Genomic DNA, 8888 nt, shown 5'->3' on the forward strand with positions numbered 1-8888 from the left:
TGAGGTGGAAATCATCTGAAGAAGGCATCTCACTCACCTATCTGGTGGTAGGTTCTGGGCAGTCAGCTGGAAAACATCTACACCCAATCTACCCAAGCTCAGGGTGGCTTGAGCTTCCTCCCAATATGGTGGAAAACATCTACACCCAATCTACCCAAGCTCAAGGTGGCTTGAGCTTCCTCCCAATATGGTGGCTTAGTTCGAAGGGTGAGCAGCCCAAGAGAGCAAGTGAAATGGAAGCCATAGGACTTCAAGACCTAGCTCCGTATCGGGTGGCATCACCTCTACCTCGTCCTGTTCATCAGAAGCAAATCACTGAGAAGGGCCCATATTCAAAGGAAGATGAACTAGACCCCACTTCTTGATGGTAAGTGGACATGTCTTAAAAGTCACCACAGTCCACCCCCTGGCCATGAGTTATTTATATTCCTTCAACACATACGACAGAAGAGACTTTCTCCCAAGAACCTCCTTCCCCCAAATTTCATCTGTTTGGAGCATCACATTGTCAATCTTGTCATCTAAATCACGCACAAAGGTGGATGCCGCTCGCTCCTTAAAGGCAGTTCCTTGAGTCCATTTCAAGGACAGTTCATGTTGATCTGAAGACTTATGAACTGAAGAGACGTGTTATCTTGTCCTCACATACCCAGAAGGTAACAATGGGTGAGGTGAAACAGGCAGGCCGTAGACAGTGCCCCTCAAAAAAGGGAAAAATTGGAGGCACAAGGAAGCCCTGGTTTGTAGCAATTCTGGAACCCAACTGAGTACATGTTGTCAAATCCTTCATTAATGTTCAGTCCTACTGCCTGGGCCCCTCTCTGGGCTCTTGAATTATCTTTCTTTTTTCATAAAATGTAGCCCATATTTGCTAAATTTTCTCAGCGTGCTTGTCCATAGAAGTTCAAGGGTCCTAAGACCACTTTTCATTTTTCACTTTCTTGGTAACAACTTTGATTTGTAATTCACGTACCACACAATTCACCCATTTAAAGCGTGCAAGGCAGTGGTTTAAATATACTCGCCAAGTTGTGCAGCCATCACCACAATCGATTTTAGAATTCTCATCACCCAAAAAGAAGCCTTATGTCTTTTTTTTTTTCTTAAGATTTTATTTATTTGAGAGTGAGAGAGAGAGAGCACAAGCAGGTGGGGAGAGGGCAGAGGGAAAGAGAGAAGCAGACTCCCCACCAAGCAGGGAGCCTGATGCGGGACTTGACCCTGAGATTGTGACCTTCAGATCAAGACCTGAAGTGAAGGCAGATGCTTAACTGACTGAGCCACCCAGGCGCCCCACCCTGTGTCCTTCAGCTATCACCCTCCAGTCCTTCCCATCTACTCCAGTGCTAGGCAGCCACCGATCTCCTATCTCTATAGATTTGCCTGTTTGGGACGTTTATATAGATGGAATCATACAACACGTGCTCTTTTGTGACCGTCTTTCGCTCAGTGTCTCCAAGGTTCATCCGTGTTACAGCACGTACCACTACTTCATTCCTTTTTATCTAAAAATACTCTATCGTGTCGCCCTACTACCTTTTCTATCCATTTATCAGTTGGTGGACGCTCAGGGTTGTGTCTGCTTTTTGGCTGTTACGAATGATGCTGTGGACATTTGTGTAAAAATTTCTGGATTATCTACCTAGGAGAGGAATTGCTACACCATGGGGTACTCAAGAGGAACTAGCAGACTGTTTCCCAAAGTGGCTGCATCAGTTTACATTCCTACCAGCAGTATATGAGGGTTCATCCTTTCTTTTTTTTTTTTTTAAGATTTTATTTATTTGAGAGAGCAAGAGAGCGCGCAAATGGTAGTAGAGGGAGAAGCAGACTCCCCACTGAGCAGGGAGTCTGAAGTGGGGCTCAAAACAAGGACCCCGGGATCATGACATGGGCCAAAGGGAGACACTTAGCCAACTGATCCACCCAGGCGCCCCCATCTTTTCATTTCATAGTCACATTTGGGGGCACCCGGGTGGCTCAGTTAAGTGTACAACTCTTGATTTTGGCTCAGGTCGTGATCTTGGGGTCCTGGGATGGACCTCACCTCAGCGGGGAGTCTGCTTGAGGATTCTTTCCCTCTCCCTTGCCCCTCCCCCTGCTTGTCTTTTCTCTCTCAAATAAATCTTTTTTTTTAAGTTATCCTGTCACATTTGATCCAAACTGATAATAGCCCCTTTAAAAACTTTATAAGCTTGTCTTGAGTTTATAATACGCTATATCAGACAGAAGCCTCACCCAGCATGTCTTTGCAAGAACTGTTCTCTGTTTTGGGTTTCCACGTGAAACTACTGTGGGACAATAGCCTTAAGAACTTGAGCAGCTCGCTCTCTCATGTGCTGACTAGAAAGCATCTTTAATCTTCCCGAGGTCTCAACAAAGGGTTTTACAGTCATGCCCTTGGCTTCCTCTTTCGACTTCATTTTCCTGACAGTTCCCTGATCTGTGCTCTGTCTGGAACTCATTTAATTCTAGCATCATTTACTGTCTGAAGAGGCTGGGAATAAAAAAAAAAAAAATTTTTTTTTCAAACCCCCAAATTTGTGGCTCATTTACATTCTTCTTGCTTGCCTTTCTGCTCTTTTACCATAGGCAACTAGAAGAATCTAGATAGCACCTTTAACATTTTGCCTAGACATCATCGAGCTGACGAGATAGACTTATTTTCTGTGTTAATGCTGCTGGCATCGTTAAAACTTTCTGCTCCTATGTAACGAGTCACCTTTCTTCCAATAACCTAACAATAACATTTCCAATAATATTTTCTTCATATTCCTTTAAATTCTTGCCAGCAGCCTCCGGGGGTGACATCAGGTCTCTTCATAGACCCTTTTAGGGGTGCCTGAGTGGCTAAGTCAGATTTTGGCTCAGCTCGTGTTCTCGGGGTCCTGGGATCGAGCCCCGAGCTGGGCTCTAGTGTGGAGTCTGCTTCAGATGCTTCTCCCTCTCTGCCCATCCCTCCCAACCTCCACTCTGCTAACATACACTTTCTCTCTCTAAAATAAATAAAATCTTTTTTTAAAAGGGTCTTTTTTTTTTTGAGATTTTATTTATTTATTCATGAGAGAGAGAGAGAGAGAGAGGCAGAGACACAGGCAGAGGGAGAAGCAGGCTCCATGCAGGCAGCCTGATGTGGGACTCAATCTCGGATCCCAGGATCATGCCCTGGGCCAAAGGCAGACGCTCAACCACTGAGCCACCCAGGCATCCCAAAGAAGACCCTTCTGACTTAACCTGAGTCCCAGTCCCAAAACCCATTACCTGGCTTAGGTATTTCATTATAGCAGCAAATTCTGTATCAGTTGAGACCAACAAGGATCATGGAGACTTTGGCCTTAGGTAATGGTGGGAGCCGATTAAGCCATCTATATAGGGCTGTTGCTGACATGTCTGGTGTGGTGCTTGCCCCAGGATTCGGAGACCCCGAAGGAGAAGATCTAGCAGAGGGGGAGGCTGCAGGCCCCACAGTTAATTCACACCAGTGAAGTGAGCCAGCAGATCGTCAACAGTACACATGCTAGTGACACTCGATGCCCTCAGGCGAATTGTCCAAGCTTCTGCTTGATCCGCGCCTTCCAAATTTTGTGCAAAATCTCTCTTATGGCCAGGACTTGGAAAGTATACACGGAAGGGGATTCTGAGACACAGTCTTAAGTTTAAATTGATCCAGTACAAATCCACCACACCGTCACCCTTCACACATTATCTACTCCTCTTTCCAAGCAGAACTGCTTCCACGTTTCTTTCAAAAGGATTTTATACAAACTCTGATTTAGCACTTAATCCTTTGTATTACTGTTCTCGTCGTATTTCTCCCTTGCTTTATGTTTGAAGTGCAATCTCGACCACCATGCTTAGCACAGAGCAGGAATTCAGTAAATGTTCATTAAATTAAGGCGAATCTTAAGCTAAAAGGTTGTCTGAAAGAGTATATGAAGCCCACTAGTACCATAAATTAATGTTCATGAATAGATAGGAGAAAAGACATAGTTTAAAACGTCACGTGACTATCTGTCAGTCCCTGTCCAGGACGCCTCACATACGAATATGAGTAGCAGTCACTGTCTTCAAGGGGTGTAGAGTCTAGAGGGAAATTATAAATGTAAGTCAGCCAGTAGTGTTTTCCAGTTTTACTGAGATGCAGCTGACATATAAGTTGAAGGTGTACAAAATGAGGGGATATGTGTAAATGTGGCAAAATGAGTATCACAGTAATCACATGCTCAGTATTACATGCTGAGCACCATTACAGCACTGAGGCGCCTTGTGGGTTCAAGGAAGATTTCCTGCTGTTGACTGCTGAGTCTAGTCATAACAGGCTAAAAAGAATTAAGCAGCTGATGTAATAAATGTGAGGGGGTGTGGGGAATACATTTAAATAAAAGGGGTGTGAGAAAAATGTTCACAGGCACGAAATACATGGGACCCTGGGGAACATAAATCATTCTAGTGCATAAGTCTAAAGAAAGGAGTGATGGGAAGTGATGCTGGCGAGGTACCCAGGACCAGTCGGAAAGGACCTCCCTTAAATGCCATGTTACAGAGAGGACTTCATCCTCCAGGACTGGGAAGCCACTGGAAAGTTTAGGTTAGAAGATGTGCTCAGATTTGCATGTCTGGCAGTTCGCTTTGGTAGCATGAAGGGAGGGGGAGTAAAGGGACTAGCTCTGTGGGCAGGGACGCAACTACGGCATATTTGTACTATCCTAGGTGAGAGGAACAAGGGCTAGAGAAGAAATGATAGGGTATAATGTGGGTAAGTTGCCACTAGAACCTGATCTTGCAGGTGCATTAGTTTAGATGGGAACCACAATTTAGGGTGTGAAGTGGGGAAACGAGAGTGGGGTAACATTTGATACAAAGGGTGAGGCTATGGCACAAACCAGTTTATGAAGACCTTAAAAACCTAGGAAGAGAAATGTAGAAAAGAGGATGGGGTTTACTATTTCAGACTTGGGGATTTTTTCACTTGCATCTTAAATGTGCTCCCTATAAACACCCAGCTGAAAGGGCTGCTGAGCTCTGCTATAAGGGTTGGCCTCATGGAATGTTGGCATCCAGAGCTTTCCCAGCAACCAGAAATCAATCTATTTGCAGAAAAGAATTGAAAAATCACCAGTTTTTTTGAGAGAGCATCATCCTGTGAACTCAGCACAAAGCTAGGAACCTTAAGTTGAATGTTCATCTAGACGGAGCAAGTGACTTATGTAAACTTCAAGTCAGTCAAACTGGCTTTATCTGTCTTGTCATCAGTAAAATAACAAGAATACCAATCTATTCCACTGAGATTGTGTGGGAAATATCTAACTGATGATTATAAATTACTTTGGAAGTATACAGTGTTGTAGGAATGCTAAAATACATAGCATCCTAGAATCTCAAGGAGTTTCAAACAATCGGGAATTTTACTAACGCATTACCTAACATCTACAACACATCTACTAACATTTATTAACGTCTATAATACAAAAGAACCTGGCTAATTCCTAGGACAGGGGCCCCTGTGACAAATGAAAGGATTTTGAAAGCTACGGAAATGCATTAAAAACAGAAGTTCATAAACACAGGTTATGGCAGAAACCAACACTTTCTCGATTCGGTTTGGCAAGCTTATTTTGTCATTAAAACACGGTCTGAGACTTGGGGTAAAAGTTTTCAAACATGAGCAGATGCTTCATGTAGTAGTAACCTACTGTAGCAATTCTCTGTCCTGTGATTAAAAAAAGCGGGTGCGGGGGGGAACATTGGCTTTCTCTTGGCTTATTTTCTTTTTTAAATATGGAAATGGAAGCTTTCTTTTAGAGGGTTTTGGATTCTCAGGATGTCTGGGTGGCTCAGTCGTTAAGTGTCCAATTCATGGCTCAGGTCATGATCTCGGGGTGGTGAGGTCGAGCCCTGCGTCAGGCTCCATGCTCAGCACAGTCCGCTTAAGACTCTATCCTTCCTCCTCCCTCCCCGCCCTAGAATAACTAAAGAAATCTTTTTAAAAAGATAAATAAAAATATAAGGGATTTTGGATTCTCAAAGGCCTGCCTTCTGAGGTCAGCCTTGCCATTTACTGGCATTGTGGCAATCCCAGACGCCCAGCCACTAAGTCACCCAGACGCCCTTGTACAATATTTTAAATAAAGATCCCCATCTTTTGTTAAATCTCAGTTGTGCACATACCATTTTGGGGGCTAAGGTGCCTTATATGGGGGCTAAGGTGCCTTAATGATGTTCCCCAAATATTCCAGCTGTCTGCCTTAAGGACACATGCGTGGCAGGGCTGCACCTCTGGGTACTTTCCTGCTTGGGTGAGGCCATATGACAAATTCAAGCCAGCACTTTATAAGGTGCCTAATATGCCTGCTGTGTCAAGGACCTGTCTCTCTGCTGTGACCTGCACTACACTATCCTTTATCCATCACCACTTCACCTGATTACTTAGATATCTGAATGCACTCTCATTAAAGGAGTCCAAATAGGGAACTGGGTGAGGATTTGTCAGCAGTGCTGTACAAAGAATTCTTATGTTGGCTCTGAGGTTAGAAATATACCTGTGGTCCACAGTATATGACTTTTTTTTTTTTTTTTTGGTAAAAGTATGACTTTTACACAGGAAGCAATTTGTAAGAAATTAAGTTATCAACTCAATTTTGCCAAGTGAAAACATTCTAAAGAATTCACTTCCCTCTACTACCACCATAATTTCATCAGTGGACATTTTAAAGCCCTCTGGTAAAAAGAAAAAAGGATAAATTTCTTGACATTAAGTGAATTTGCTTTATGAAAAATCCATCATGTTATACAAAACTTTCTTATTTTTGCAAATGGTATCACCCTACAGAGCAGGATTAGATCACCACTAGGTTAGATGAACTTCTCAGATTCTACTTTAACAGACACACACACACAAATACATTTATTTTGGAAGTTTCTACCACAAATTAAATACATAGAAAACAGAAGAAAATGACCTATTAAAACTAAAAGGAGAAATGAAAGTATCAGGAAAGAGAACAGTGAGATAAAACCAAGCACAGTAAGGGAACATTGAAAAAGTCTACGGATAGAATCAAAGAACAAAAAGGTGAACCTAAGAGGGGACTGTATAATGATGATGAGGATTCTCAAGCCAAACAAGATTTTGGCTTGAGAACGAGGCACCCCTGACTGAGATACAAACTGTACTTTCCCAGGACAGCTGGGGAAGGCGGGGGGCGAGCCGGGTGCTTGTGCTGGCTGAGGGCCGCAGCCACTGTTCAGCCCTTGCTGAGCGCTGCCACGGGGAAATCCTGGCCCAGTGTTGACAGTTCTGATTTCTCCGAGAAGCAGAAACATGGATTAAGTGAAATCCCCCAGTTCTTAAATCTTACCGACTAATTCACTTTTGAATTCTCTTTGAATCCCTTTCAAACAAAACAATTTACCCCAAAGATACAAATGCAATGAAACGCCGGGACACCTGCACCCCGATGTTTATAGCAGCAATGGCCACGATAGCCAAACTGTGGAAGGAGCCTCGGTGTCCAACGAAAGATGAATGGATAAAGAAGATGTGGTTTATGTATACAATGGAGTATTACTCAGCTATTAGAAATGACAAATACCCACCATTTGCTTCAACGTGGATAGAACTGGAGGGTATTATGCTGAGTGAAGTAAGTCAGTCGGAGAAGGACAAACATTGTATGTTCTCATTCATTTGGGGAATATAAATAATAGTGAAAGGGAATATAAGGGAAGGGAGAAGAAATGTGTGGGAAATATCAGAAAGGGAGACAGAACATAAAGACTGCTAACTCTGGGAAACGAACTAGGGGTGGTAGAAGGGGAGGAGGGTGGGGGGTGGGAGTGAATGGGTGATGGGCACTGGGGGTTATTCTGTATGTTAGTAAATTGAACACCAATAAAAAATAAATAAATAAATAAAATTAAAAAAACAAACAAAATACCTGTCTCCACGGCGCTCAGCCTCCCGGTGCAGCAAGGGGAAAAGAGGAACAAGGATAACATCCTGAAAGATGGTCAAGGGAAGAGGTGTAGCCAGAACAGAGCCTAAAGAGGAGGAACCAACAGAATAGTGTTGCAAACGGCAAGACAATTTCAAGGAGCGAGTGGGCTACAGTGTTAAATGCGGCTGAGAGTTCCAGGAAGATACTAGGACCTGCTTTTGGAAGCAGTTTCAGTGGAGTGGTGGCATTAAATCCAGACTGTTGTGGGTATTCCTTGTGAAGCTTAGCAAAGGTGTTTTCTTAAATCACATTCATTCACCAATAATATCCAAAAAACCTAAAAAATGTTAAAGAATATCGTAACCAAACCTGAAAATTCTATTCTGGTGAAGAATCTTGATAGCTCAATTCCAAACAGAATATAAATGTCAAACTTTGAGGTAATGGATAGGAAGCAAAGCAAATACTCTAAGAATTTTTACCTTATTATCTCAGATGCTTCCTTAGTCTCATAATGTAGCCTACAAGCTACAGAAAATCCCTCTGCGCTGAATACCAAGGGCAGCAGTGAAATACCCCCTCATTCCAGCATCTCAGGCTCTGCTTTGTGAACCACCCTGACGACCCCACTTTTCCAAAACAAATCACTAGCCTTTCTATCACATGTCTGCATCCCATCCAGGTGACTTTGGGGCAGAAACAAAACAAAACAAAAACAAACAAAAAAAAAAAACCAAAAAACACAGCAAAATAACCATTATTTTCATATTTATCATAAATTATAGAGCATTTGCTGAAATGCTAGGTTCATTATCTAAACTTCCATATTTGCTGTTATTCCCCTACTAAGTAAATGTTGTTATTCCTATTTTATAACAAGCAAACTGGAGCTCTGGAAGGTTAAATAAATGCACAAGTTTAAAAACTTAGTCAAGATTTCAATCTAGGTCT

This window comes from Canis lupus, chromosome 28 (assembly GCF_048164855.1).
Source record: "Canis lupus baileyi chromosome 28, mCanLup2.hap1, whole genome shotgun sequence".
Classification (NCBI taxonomy): domain Eukaryota; kingdom Metazoa; phylum Chordata; class Mammalia; order Carnivora; family Canidae; genus Canis; species Canis lupus.